This window comes from Protopterus annectens, chromosome 2.part0 (assembly GCF_019279795.1).
Source record: "Protopterus annectens isolate FY-2018-M chromosome 2.part0, PAN1.0, whole genome shotgun sequence".
Classification (NCBI taxonomy): domain Eukaryota; kingdom Metazoa; phylum Chordata; order Ceratodontiformes; family Protopteridae; genus Protopterus; species Protopterus annectens.
Window position 1 is genome coordinate 1759327681 of NC_056728.1, and position 15000 is coordinate 1759342680.

Below are 15000 nucleotides of genomic sequence, written 5' to 3' on the forward strand. Positions count from 1 at the left end.
CAAGATCAGTGACTGCTGTTCATCAGTCGTCCAAGTGCAGCAGGGGTAAGTGACTTTTATTTACCTCATTGATAAATAATGCATACCTGCCATTGTCCCCGATTTCACAGACCTCTGATTTTGCTCATAAATTTTGCTCTGTACTTCATAAAAAGTTTGATTTGCTGGTAAATCATTCAGGATTACAGACAATTAATAAATCCAGACATCAGAGTTTTATACTTCTTTTTGTCCAAAAAATGCATGTTGATGCAAATATTATTATTCTGTTACCTTTTTAAATGAATTAGAGTAATATTTAAAAATAAAAGTTGCGGTGGTGCAGCGGTAGCGTTGTTGCCTCACAGCAAGAGGTTCTCCGGTTCGATTATCGGCTAGATTGCCTTCTGTGTGGAGTCTGCATGTCCTCCCCATGGTCGAGTGGCGTTTGAAAGACATGCGTAGAAGGGGCGTGCCTTCGTTGGGTGTTGAGCTGGCACCTCATCACCCATAAAAAAATCTACTGCCAATCATTAGCAGACCAGAGTCCCACTGTGGCAACCCCTAACTGGGAAAAAGCCGAAAGAAAAACAAGAGTAATATTTAAAAAGCGTTTCTGATTTTGAGCCTTTATTCTGCAATTATTTTTGGCATTGTGCTGAATTCTTCAGCAAAGAAGTTGAGAGTTATAGTATCTGGTGTTTTGCCAATATTTATAAAACTCTCTGAAAGATAAAACCATCCCCATAGATCGGAAGCATCAGCTCTTCTTAAAATCCAAGATTTGCACTGAGATCAGTCACTCTGGGTTGCTGAGCTTCCTAGTGCTAACTTACTCATTAGCTTTAGCCCAACAGGGTCCTATCACAGCCCTGTTTAGGTTAGAGAGTGTAATCAGGAAATTAATAATTTTTTTCTCCTCTTCCCATACCAGCAGCAGCTTTTGCTGGCCCCCAACACAGTCAAAGATGAATAAGGGCCCCCCCTGCAGCCACAGGTGTTACACTTACCTAGATTTGACTATATTAGTTTTAGTGGACAGAATGACCCCTAAAAAGGTTTAACTAAGCCAGGGGCACTATGTCAGTGGTAAAATATTTAATGGAATTATGAAGCCTGATGCTTGATAAAGCACTGTTAATATAACCAGAGATATCTTTGAATTTTAAAGGAGATATAAATAAGAGTTATTACCCACCTAGTGTAGTATACAGGATTGCAGTACTAGTTTTGGTGATTTGACAGACATGTTACAAAATATCTAGATAAGATAACTTACTGTGGTTGGGGGCCCCCAGCGACCACAGGGTTCACTGATGCCTAAAGCCAGCTATGAATTATGCAGCTCTTACATAGACAGAGCAGCTCTTACACTGAAGAACAAAAGGGCAATAAAAGAAAGTCATATGGAACAAAGGATCATTTGTTGTTAAATAAAGTTATAGTGGAGAACTGTAAAAAGGGGAAGAATCCAAGTATGGCATGGATTGACTACAAAAAAGCATTTAATAGTATCCCACATTCATTGATAAAAGAGTGCTTAAAAATGTATAAGATATACCCTACACTGATGGACTACATTACAGTAACCATGAAACAATGGCAGACCACTTTGCAATTAAGCCATGATAAAGGACAGATTATTATCCCAGGGATAAAAATTCAAAGGGGGATATTTCAGGGTGACTCTCTGTCACCGTTGCTATTCTGCCTTGCCATTAATCCATTAAGCTGTTTACTTAACAGCTTAGGCCATGGCTACAATTTGGCTCCTAGAAAACAACAAAGTCCATTAATGACTTCTCATCTTCTCTTTGTCGATGATTTAAAACTATAAAGCTCATCAGGCAAGGAACTGAAAGCACAGCTGCAGGTTGTTAAAACTTTTTCAGATGATATTAGAATGTCATTTGGTCTTGATAAAGGTGCAAAAACAACCTTTGAAGCAGGAAAACTGCAGCACCAGGAAAACATCAGTTTGGGACAAGAATGTGACATAAAAGAACTTGAGCAAGAGGGAGTGTATAAATACTTGGGAATTGATGAAGGATCAGCAATAAAACATGAACAAATGCGAATAAAACTCAGTAAGGAATACTTTAGAATACTTAAATTAATCCTGAGAACAGCACCGACATCTAGGAACAAGATCCAAGCTATAAATTAATTTGCTCTTCCTGTCCTAACGTACAGTTTTAGAGTGATTGACTGGCCCAAAAAAGTGTTGGCTAGATTAGGCATTAAAACAAGAAGGATGCTTCATGCTCACTAAATGATTTATAAAAATCAGTGTATACCAAGATTATATATTCCCCATTCCGTAGAAGGGATGGGCCTCCTTGAAATTAATTACATGTATAGATCTGCAATCGTGAGACTCCACACATATCTAATGACCTCACAAGATCCAAATGTAGTAAAAATTTTGAAACATGAGGCGAATAAATCTAAGATGACTTCTCTGCTTAATTTAGCAGAAGCATATCGACATCAAGCAGGAATGGAAATCAAACCAGAAGTAGATAAAAACCAGGCAGCAACTGAATGTGCTAAAAACAAAAGAAAGAATATAAGGTGAAGGATCAGATGAGAAGGCAAAAAATGTGGAAAAAACACAAATATAGTTGCAAGTACAGAAACCTTCTGGAAGAGCCTCATGTTAATCAAGAACAAAAGCAGGAATGGTTAATGAGAGGCAAATTCAAACCAAGAAGTGAAAGGTTAATATTGGCAGCCCAAGATAGTGGGCTATGTACATGCTGGTTTACAAAGTCCACTGAACATGTGGGCGAAACAGACAAATGTAGGTTTTGTAAAACCGAACTGGAAACAGTCACACACCTTGTTGCTGGTTGCAACATACTAATGGCAGAAGGACTGTATACTGAACGGCATAATAATGTGGCGAGACTGTTGCACACTGGGGATTGTGCAAATACTATGGTATCAAAGTAGCTGAAATACACTGGAAACATGAGCCGCAAAGCATCACAGAAAATTATGAAGTTTATGTCACATAGGCTCACCCATTACCAACAGTTCAAAAGATAGATGCTAGTGGTCCAAGAAAAGAAGACAAGAGTAGCATTGATAATTGAAACACCCAGTGACTACAGTGTCTTGTGTACAGAGAAAGACACAATGTCATAAAATACCAGGATCTGCAGGCAGAAATGAGAGCAATGTGGAAGAAAGATACCCAGATAGTTCTAATAGTAGTAGGAGCAACGGGTCTTCTAAAAAAAGAATCTGCAGTCGCATTCAGATAGGCTACCAATACATGTAACTCCATACGAATTGCAGAAGAAATCATTACTGGGCACATTGCGGGTACTGTGAAGAGCACTTCTGGCTGACATCAAAGACTGACACAATACTAACTTCATGAACTTTAATCGTACTTTGACTTAGGGATGGGGTCCATTCCCGTCATGGTATTAGAACCCCAAAAGACTTGGAGAAATTAGAATTTGTAACAGAAAAACAGCAGCTATCATTGTTGTCAGTTTGGTAGCCAGTAACAATTCCAAAATAAAGTATCAACGCAGCTACTGGCTACTGAAATGACAACAGACAAAGCTGCTGTTTTACTATGTTTAACTGCTGCTGCTGACTGAAGTCATTACATGTTTGAACAGCAACAGCACTGAAAACACTGATTTAGTCATCTTAGTTGTACATGTCCTTATTGCTAATCTGTTGTATTTTGTTAATAACTTCAATAAATGCATTTACAAAAAAAAAAAAAAAAAGCATACGGCTAGGCAGAAGCATATGATTCAAAAACACTCACTCTGCATCAAGTTGCTGAGTTGCTGGCCCTGGAGCTGAGTGTAAGTTGTCAGTGATGGATGGTTGCACTGAGTTGTGATCTTGATGCCACACCAGATGCTTCTACATTTAGAATATTCCTGCTACTGGCACAAAATGTGTTAGTGTGGGTGGCTGAATGGGTGAAGGGCGGTGAAATTAGCCATTACCAAATGGCCATGTCCATTCCACATTTGGCACAGATTCTAGAGATATCCTTGTCAACAATAATAACTTCAAAAATGCATTGTATAATTGTGAGCAAAACTCTTCTCTCTAATGTCTTCTGCATGAATAAGGGACATATACAAATGAAGGTTATAGCAGGTAACCTGGACAGTAGCACGTAAAAACAATCTACTCAAAGAAAGGGCAGGTGAAGTTTCATGGAAACAAACATTAAAGAAAAAGTAAAAATCATAGTAAACTACTCTAGCTTTTCCTGTTCAGAAAAGAAATAGCTCGTAAATGCATAAACATAATGAATTAAAACAGGGATGTAAATGCATAACAGTGAATATGCATCAAGTTTAATTTGATTAATGCTAGTAAACTATAAGCAACACTTTGATGCCACAAGACAAAGCTATAATTAAATGTAAGTTGAAACTGCTCACCAAGTTGTGAATCAGTAAAAACAAATGTTGTTGTTGTTGTTGTTGTGTCTTTCGGCTTTTCCCAGTTAGGGGTCGCCACAGCGGAACTCCGGTCCGCTAATGATTGGCAGTTGATTTTTACGTGCTGAGTTGCCAGCCATAATGCACAACCTTCAATGAAGGTACGCCCATTCACGCATGTCTCCACACAGAAGATGGTCTAGCTAAGAGTCGAACCGGTCAGCGTCTTACTGTGAGGCGACAACGCTACTGCAGCACCACCACCGTGGATAGTAAAAGTATGTTAGTATAAATACTCAAGTGTTTGCATTTTAGATTGTACTTTACAATCTAAACTTACGGATGGGGAATGTTTACTGAAGCATAGTACAGCACTGAAATCAAGAATTGTACATATACATGTAGAAAGTAAAAGACTGCACATCGTCTGTATGGGGGGTGGGGGATGAAGAACAGACCAAAAAGGGAAAACCCTTTCCACCTCCCAAAATGGTGTTGCACTCTGATGCCGATAACTCCTTTTCAACCTTTTGTGGAGAATGAATAAATAGGTGGAACAATGGACATCAGAAGATGGATGATAGTGGAAAAAACAAACCTAAACAAAACAAATCTAAAAAAGGCTGAGGTACAAGAGCAGTGCACTTTATTCTGCATCATGTCTGCACTTCTATGCAGTTTCTGGAACACATACCTTCATGAAAGTGGCTTGGTACATAATCCTTTTCTGAGCATTCTGACAAAATTCAGTTTAGCTGAAGAAATACATATGTACTCTGGAGACCAAACAAGTGGAATGGAAGCCTTCAATTGAGGAAAAGAGTTGAGGTTGTGGGAGTGGGTAGCACAGAAAAAAATGAATGGACATATATTTAATAGCTAAGTATATTAGGAGAATGTACAAATATGGGTTGTACAGAATAGAGATTTACACATCAGAAAAAAAATGCTTTAGTTCAACAATGCAGTATAAAGGTGGCCTGCTCAGTACATAATCACAGAGATTCAGAGTCACCTGTAACTCCTAAACTGTATCAAATCATCTATAGTGATCCAGTTCCTCTTTATCCTTTGAAACCTCAAGATGCATTCTCTAGTTTCCTAGTTCATGCTGTAGGACAGAAGCTAAAAGCATCAGTGCTATTAAACAACAGAATGATGATAAAAAGACTGAAAACCATTATCCCCTTAACACCTTTATGTTTTAACATACAATAAGTGTAAAACGAGTTTGATTCACATTACTTCAGACTATAATATTTTCATTAAGTTCAACCTGATAACTCAACAACTGGATACAATTGTGCCAACTCAGGCACTTAAAAAATACTGCACTCATGACTTATGAAGCTCTCAAAATAAGAGGATTTGTATTAAAATGTGGGAAGTCAGTTGATTGTACATATTTATCAGGAGCTAAGAATACAAAGACCTTCCCCTATTTCAGGTCATGAGCATGCACACACATGCACACACAAACACACACACACACACACACACACACACACACACACACACACACACACACACACACACACACACACACACACACTAGCAACCACATAGACATATCCAAACATAGGTTCATAGGTTCATACTAGGCTATCTGCCCTAGGGCATTTATAAGCCTAGCCAGAGTGTGTGTGGCTTTCGCCACCCCTTGGAATGAGAATACTATGCCCATTTAGGGTTTAGTTTACTGCTCCTCTGTCTAGCAGTGACACAGAGATGACCCCCGGGGTAAACCTACGATCTCCCATCCACTCGTCAAGATTTCTCTTGAAGAGAGTCAGTGAGGGGCTCTGCCTAACATGGACTGGGATTCTGTACCAGAGTGAAGGGAGCCTCTGGGTTATGAATCTGTCCCTCCAGCACATCCTATTTATTTCTGTGTTGAGGTTCAAATCTCTCGCTCTCGTGGCTCTGGTGGATTTGGATTTTCTGAGGTGGAGCATGTCCATTAATTCCGGATTGGACATGGCCTTGTACATCAGGCATAGATTGCCTCTGAGTAGGCGGTATGCGACTGAATAGAGCTGGAGTTTCTTCAGCCGGGCAGCATATGACATATGTTTGAGACCCTTGATCCTCTTGGTGAGGTACTTTTGGGGTCTTTCTAACTGCTGCAGGTGTCGGGTAAGGTACATCCCAAATGGGGCATTGTACTCAATTATGGGCCTGATAAGGGAAGAGTATAGGGGCACAATGTCCTCTCTTGATCTAGATGTGAATCCTTTCATGATAAGGTGGGTAATATAGAAGATCTTCCTAACCACTTTGGCAATGTGAGTGTCAAATGAGAGGTTACTGTCAACTTGGGTCCCTAGGTCCCTGATTACTTCTTCCGTACTTAATGGATTACCACCTATGTGGTAATTTGTGGGTACTTTGTTTTTACCAAAGGGTATGACTATACATTTTTTGGCGTTCAGTTTAAGGCCATGGCTCTGACACCAGTTATCCGTTTCTATGAGACCTTTCTAAAGGATGCTTGTGTCCGCTGGAGTATCAATTATGGCGCCCAGTTTGCAGTCATCTGTGAACTTTGTCAGCCACAATCCTCCTATGTTTGCTTGCACCTCGGAAAAATAAATGCCGAACAAGAGGGGTCCCAGGACCGAGCCCTGTGGGACACCGCTTGTGACTGGCTTAGAGTCTGACATGGCTCCAGCAATTCTGACCTTGTGGGTTCTGTCCTTGAGCCAGTTTGCAACCCATCTTATGAAATATGGGTTTACATTTAAGCTTTTGAGCTTGTCTATGATGCCCAAGTGGGGTATTGTGTCGAAGGCTTTTGCAAGATCAAGGTAGGCTGTGTGAACTGCCTTACCCTCATCAATGGCCTTAGTGACTGTTTCAAGAAAGTCGACCAGGTTCAAAAGGCAGGATCTGCCCTTGACAAAGCCGAATTGGGTAGGATCCAGTGTCTGTAGGTCCCCAATATCTTTGTTTATGAGTTCCATAATGATCCTCTCCATAGCTTTGCAGACCAGGCTCGTCAAGCTTATGGGGTGGTAATTTCCAGGGTCCATAGAAGCACCTCCTTTGGTGGAGTGGGACCACTGTTGCTGTATGCCATTCTTTGGGTACATATCCTGTAGTAAGGCTAAGATTAAACAGCAGCCTTATGTGCGGGTTTAGTTCCTCTTGGAGTTCATGTAGCACACAACCCGGGACACCGTCTGGTCCCATTGATGTTGTGTTTTTAGCTTTGGAGAGGGCGGCTCTCACCTGGGCATCTGAGATGTCAGGGAGGCTGCACTCTGCTGGGATAGATATTTCTCCTTTTGGGGGGGGGGGAGAAATTTGCACATGTAATCTGTAGTCTTCTGTGATGTTTCCTGCTGCAGCCAATCAGGTCCCTTGCTTCATTGAAACAGACCTGACTGACTGTAGCTTACAGGCCAAAAAAGAAAAAAAAGATTGGGATCGCGCAGTGACATCACGCTGTGCAGACTTCCATGAGGAGTGAACAGAGGAGATGGAGAATCCCACGGCTGTTGCTTGGGGGCCCTCATTTTTGGGGAGATAATTGGGGGCTACCGGCAGCCACAGGTTCTGCATTTCAAAACTTCGAACCTCATATAATCGAACTTATATGAGCGAAGTTTTAAAACTTTGAACATATAATAAAACAAAACCAACTTAGCTGAACGCTGTGAGCAGGGGGGGCAAGCTCCCCTGCATCCCCCACACCCCCTCTACATAATACAGCAACTCCGAGATCACACTACAGTAAAGTAAAGAGAAATATTTCCTACGGCAACTTCACTGAAGTGCAATCTCGAAGCTGGCATATTTAAGTAGCGGGGGTGTGGGGGGTGCAGGGGGGCTTGCCCCCCTGATCACAGCTTTCAGTTAGGTATGTTTTCTTTCTTTCTTTTTTTTTTTTTATTACATTTGAAGTTTTAAAACTTTGCTCATATATATGAGGTTCGAAGTTATGAAACTTTGAACATATAATATAGACCCTGTTCCTGTGCCCCCTGTCATGAAAGGAGATACTGCCAGCCCAGCTATCTGGAATCTTGTAAATAATTATATGTCATTTGTGAATATCAACATGATTCATAGAAGATGCTTGTGTTACAAATGTATTAGAACTGTATGTCGTGTATATCAAACTGCCTGAAGGTATATGCAAACTGTGTTTGAAATGTAACCACAGTGTCTTCTTTTTCTTTCGGCTGTTCACATTAGGGGTTGCCACAGCGGACCATTTGTTTCCATTTCTTCCTGTCCTCTGCATTTTGCTCTGTCACACAAACCACCGGCATGTCCTCTCTCACCACATATACCTTATCTTAGGCCTTCCTCTTTTCCTCTTACCACAGTGTACTGTACTGGAAAAGAACAGAAATGTACCTGGACTATTGTAACTGCTTAAATGCATATATTTTAACAGTGGAAACTGGGATACAGGAGGTTAACCTCAGTCTGGTGAATTTTAAATAGCTGAAATTAAATTACTTTATGGCTATGCAATAAAATATTATATCTTTCAGTTTCAATGCAGCAAGGAGACACAATGTCTAAAACTAGGAAACTTTCTGTATTATCTTGGAAGTTTTTTTATTGTTTTATGACTTCCAGCATCTGCCAAAGATCTGAGGAAAAGCCCTTGTCTGTGTATTTCTACAGGTAGATGCTAAATACTGCCAGATTCCAGCAGTGGGGGTTTCACCTGGGATAGAGTCAGATGGCAAGAAATTATGTCATTCTGCAAGCTAGTCCAAAAGTAAAATTTGAGATATTAATTTGAGAAGTCTCTGAGAGAGACACGGCATTCTGTATTCGGTCTTAGACCTGACGGGAAGACCCATTAACACACATCTGCCTTGCTCTGTAAGTAAGTTTCTAGGGAATAGTAACTCTCTTAGATATAGTGAAGAATATAGCAAAGCTTAGTTTAGATATTTTTCTTCATTTGTTTGAGACTGTCCTGCAATGTTGTTTTAAATATTTCCTGTGATTTTAAAGTCTGTCACTGTAAATATATACTTAGTATTATCTAGTTCTCTTATTATTTATTATTAAATATATTTAAACATTTCATTGTGGCTGATCTGTCTAGAGATATTTAAGTTCTGAGAGAACTAGCATATTTATTTGTTGACACTGTGGGACGTTCCTAATAGCCTTGCTCTTCGTTAAAGTACCATTTGTATTAATAGTAACATTACACAGTAAGATTGGATACCCTTTGTTAAGGGCCTTAAAGTAGCGGATATGGAGCTGGCTGGTGGCAGTGATAACTATCTTATCATGTGGACAAAAGGGGGCATAGCTAGTAAACCTGTGTCAGCCTTTCCCAGGTGTGTGTGTGTGTGTGTGTGTGTGTGTGTGTGTGTGTGTGTGTGTGTGTATAAATCAAACCTCAAAGAGTGTGTGTGTCAGCTACTTGGGCAGGGACACAAAGTACTGGTTGGACAGAGAAGGTGCTGGAGCTTTTGGCTGGGCCATTCAGCTGAGATCTCAGGTCAATAGCTGTGCCAGTCGGGAGTGTTATTGGGGAACTGGAGAAAGAGGGAGAAAACAGCCCCAGACTGATTGTGGTCTCTGGGTGCTCTTAAGGGAAACTGCATTTGGTGCAGTGAGTTGCATCTGGAAACAGTGTGTGTGCACCTGGCATCCTTCCAATGTACATCCCCACTTGTGCCAGTGGTGAGGATTAAGTCTCCTTGATTACTAGACCAGTGGTGGGTCATCACATTTATTGGTTGGCAGTGGTGGGATCACCACATCACTTACTGGGATTCAATGGTGTGGATATTGAACTCCTGTAAACAGTGATCAATAAAGAAGGTGTCTGTACTCACAAGTAACCACACAGTGAACATTCAGAGTTCCATATCACAATAGTTTTATTTATTTTTTGTTAGCTTTGTTAGTCAGGGAGAGCAGGTAAGGATGTCGGCAGAGAAGTATGGCAAGCTGACAATGTGCCAGTTGGCTGAGATGTGGAAAGACAAAGGATTGGTGCATGCCAACTGATTAAAGTGGAAATGGCTGCAGCCTTAGTCACAGCTGTATCACAGACCAGCAAGCAGGAAGACAACCAGACTGACCTTGGGGATGTACAACTCTCAGAAAATGGACAGTTCAATGTTGCCTTAGAGGACTTAAAAATCCATCTAGAGTTAAGGAGACTTGAACTGGAGGACAAACATTTGGAAATAGAATCATCAGAGAGACTGCAGTGTTTGGAGGCTGAAGAAAAGGAGAAACAGAAACAAATGGAATTAGAATCAGCAGAAAGACTGGGACATCTGGAAGCTGAAGAAAATGAGAGACTGAGACATTTGGAGGCTGAAGAAAATGAGAGGCAGAGGCAACATGAAAAGGAAATGCTGACTCTTCACTAGGGTCATGGAGGTAATGGGGAAGGGAACAACCGAACCCCAGAACCAACAAAGGCCAGTAAATGTCTTCCCACTTAAAAGAGGGTGATAATTTTGATAGTTTTATTCATATGTTTGAAAGGGTATGTAAACAGTATATTGTTGACGAAGGGCTCTGGGTAGGGTTCCTGACCCCCTCCCATACTCCATGGTAAAGTTGAATCTGCTGTTTCTAAATTGTCTGATCCTGATTGCTTAAATTATAATAGTTAAAAGTTGTTCATTAGAGTGTTTTAAGTTAACACCTGAAACTTATAGAAAAAAGTTTCGTGAGCATAGACACAAGGCAGATGAAAGTGTGTGTGAATATATTGCTGAGTTAAGCACTTATTTTCATAGATGGGTGAGTGGGTGTCAGGTCACCACTTTTGAAGGGCTGGCAGACCTTTTCATGCTGGAAAAAGCCCTTAGCATTTTGCCTGAGGACAAGACAATCTGGTTAGCAGATAGGGAATGTAATACCACAGAAGAGTTAGGGAAAAAGGAGATCTATACCTAACAAGCATGGCATCACTGCACAGGAAAGGGATACCCATTGCTGCTCATGGGTCTAAGGGAACCCATGGTGGGCAGCCTAAACCACCCCAACAGAGTACACCAGTAGCAGGGGAAGCCACTAGTTCAGATACATGTTCAGTTCCAAGGGTTAAATGTTTTAAATGCAACCAGTGGGGCCATGTAGCATATAAATGTCCATGGAGGCAAGGTGGGGAACAAAAAGCAGGACAGCCAGAAAGTGGGAATGACACAATGCCAGCAGCGAATTATCTGGAGACCACAAGGGTACCAAACTACCATAAGAGATTATATCCTATCTTAGTAGATGGAAAACAGACCAATGCTAAGACAGACACAGCCTCTGACCTAACCATTCTGAAGCCTACAATGGTCAAAGAGGAGAACTACTTGCTTGGGTAGTCTACTCAAGTTAGAGCTTTAGGCGGGACCCCATTCTAAATACCTTTGACTAGGGTTCACCTTGACTGGGAGGGTGGAAAAGGAAGCAAGAAAGTTGGTGTGTTTGAGGAAATGATTTTGATAATGCAGTACCTTGTGTGCATGCAGTTACGCACAGTCAGGCTTGGAGACAAGCATGTAGGGCTGGAAACCTGGGGGGACCCAGACAGACTGCACACTTGAAGCCAGGACTGGTAAGGTGGCTACATCAGGTAGGGAGCTAGCCTGTAGCAGTGAGGCTGAAGGTGAGCCAAAGCTGCTTGTGGGTACTGATGTTCCCTTGGACAGAGTGACTGCAAGGGCAGAGGTGAGTAGCAGTACCCAGGCTGACAGTGAGGCACCACTGTCAGAGAATACCAGAATTCCTGTGGAAGGGGAGCTGGGAAGGGTTACAAAGAGAGAACTGAGGCAGACTCAGCTCTCAGACCCTACATTACAAGGCCTGAAGGAGGTCGCTAGTGAGGCACCTGATTCTCAAGGAAAGGGGAAATCTGTATACTGGGACAAAGGGTTACTGTATAGAGAGTGGACCCCTGAGGGAGGGCTACAGGGTGAGAGAATACATCAGATGGTAGTGACCAGAGTCTACCATCTGCCACTTCTAGCCATATCCCATGACATTCCCTTTGCAGTTCATATGGGCATAAAGTGTATAAAGAGACATATTATGCAGAAATGTTATTGGCCTGGGATTTCTAGAGATGTAACTGGGTACTGCAGGACCTGTGAGCAGTGCCAAAAGGTAGGCAAGGTAGAAGACAAGGTAAAAGCTCCTTTAGTGCTTTGACTGTAATTGAGGAGCCATTTCAGAAGGTAGTTATGGATATTGTGGGGCCTCTAAGTACCCCAAGTTCCACAGGAAAAAGTATATCCTAGTGGTAGTAGATTATGCAACCGGATATCCTGAGGTGGTGGCTCTGTCCTCCATTGAGGCAGAAAAAGTGACAAATGCTTTGTTAGGGATTTTTAGGAGGGTAGGTTTCCCAAAAGAAATACTTACTGACAGAGGTGACAATTTCATGTCAGACCTGCTGGCTTGTCTGTGGAAGCACTGTGGGGTGAAGCACCTAAACAGCACCCCCTACCATCCCCAGTCTAATGGTCTGGTGGAGAGGTTAAACTCTACACTAAAGACCATGCTATGGGCATTTGCAGACCAGTTTAAGAGTGAGTGGGACAAATATTTACCCCCATCTGTTGTTTGCTTACAGTAATCAACAAGTTTTTCACCCTTTGAGTTGCTGTATGGGCATAGGGTGAGGGGACCTCTAGATCTGATTTGTGATGACTGGGAGGGTGAGTGTGAATCCTGCAAGGGGTCTGTTGTGGCATATGCCCCAAATCTCAGGACAAGGCTCAGGGAACTCATGGGCTTGGTCTAGGAGAACCTGGCAGAATCCCAACAGCAGAAAAAGGTCTGGTATTATAGTAATGTTCGAGCTAGAGAGCATGCTGTGGGGCAGAAGATCATGGTTCTCATTCCTGTTAGATACAACAAGCTGTAGGCAGCTTGGGAGGGACCCTTCAAAGTGGTAAGGAAGGTCAGTGATGTTAACTACATGGTAGAACTACTAGGTAGGAGGCAGGGGCACAAACTGTATGATGTTAACACCATGAAACCTCATCATGATAGGGAGGCCCTGGTGCTAAGTATTTGCAGTAGAAGGCAGGAGGAGTCTGAGAGGATCTATGGCTACAGGGTGCCAGCCAGCAAAATCCCAAATTATTATGGTAGGGCCTTGGGTTGCAGGCATATGATATGACATGCAAATGCAGCTAGGATCTCAAGACATGGAATGGTGTAATATATTCACAGATAGGCTAATTCCTCTCAAGCAACATTTCTCAAGGGTCACTTGAAAAGTAGCTTGAGTCTTCGAGGGGGAAAGAAGTGTCACAAAAGGAGATACTGCCAGCCCAGCTATCTGAAATTTTGTAAATGACTGTGTGTCATTTGTGCATATCAACATTATTTATATAGAAATATGACAAAGGGAGATACTGCCAGCACAGCTATATGGAATTTTGTAAATAATTATATGTCATTTGTGAATATCAACATGATTCATAGAAGATGCTTGTGCTACAAATGTATTAGAACTGTATGTCATGTGTATATCAAACTGCTTGCAGGTATTTGGAAAGTGCTATTTGAAATGTAACCACAGTGTACCCTACTGGAAAAGAACAGAAATGTACATGCACTATTGTAACTGTTTAATGTATATATTTTAATAGTGGAAACTGGGATATGGGAGGTTAACCTCAGTCTAGTAAATTTTAGAAAAATATCTAAAATTAAATTACTTTATGGCTATGCAATAAAATATTATATCTTTCAGTTTCAATGCAGCAAGGAGACACAATGTCTAAAACTAGGGAACTTTCTGTATTGTCTTGAAAGTGTTTTATTGTTTTATGACTTCCGGCATCTTCCAAAGATCTGAGGAAAAGCCCTTGTCTATGTATTTTTACAGGTAGATTAAATACTGCCAGATTCCAGCAGTGGGGGTTTCACATGGGATAGATTCGGGTGACAAGAAATTACGTTATTCTGCAAGTTAACCCAGCTGTAATATTTGAGATATTAATTTAAGAGGTCTCTGAGAGAGAGACACACGGCATTCTGTATTTGGTCTTGGACCTGACAAGAAGACCCATTCAACACACATCTGCCTTGGTCTGTAAGTAAGTTTCTAGGGAATAGTAACTCTTTTAGATATAGTCAGAAATATAGCAAAGCTTAGTTTAGATATTATTCTTTATTTATTTGAGACTGTCCTGCAATGTTATTTTAAATATTTCCCATGATTTTGAACTCTGATGTCACTGTAAATATATATTTGGTATTGTCTTGTTTTATTATTTATTATTTAAATATATTTAAACATTTCATTGTGGCTGATCTGTCTAGAGATATTTGAGTTCTGAGAGTACTTGCATATTTATTTGGTAACACTGTGGGCCACTCTTAATAGCTTTGCTCTTGGCCAAAGTACCATTTGTATTAATAGTAGCATTACACAGTGAGTCTGGATACCCTTTGTTAAGGGCCTTAAAGTAGCGGTTAAGGAGCTGGCTGGTAGCAGTGCTAACTACCTTATCGTCTGGGCAAAAGGGGGCATAGCTAGTAAACCTGTGCCAGTCTTTCCCAGGTGTGTGTGTGTGTGTGTGTGTGTGTGTGTGTGTGTGTGTGTGTGTGTGTGTGTGTGTGTGTGTGTGTGTGTGTGTGTGTG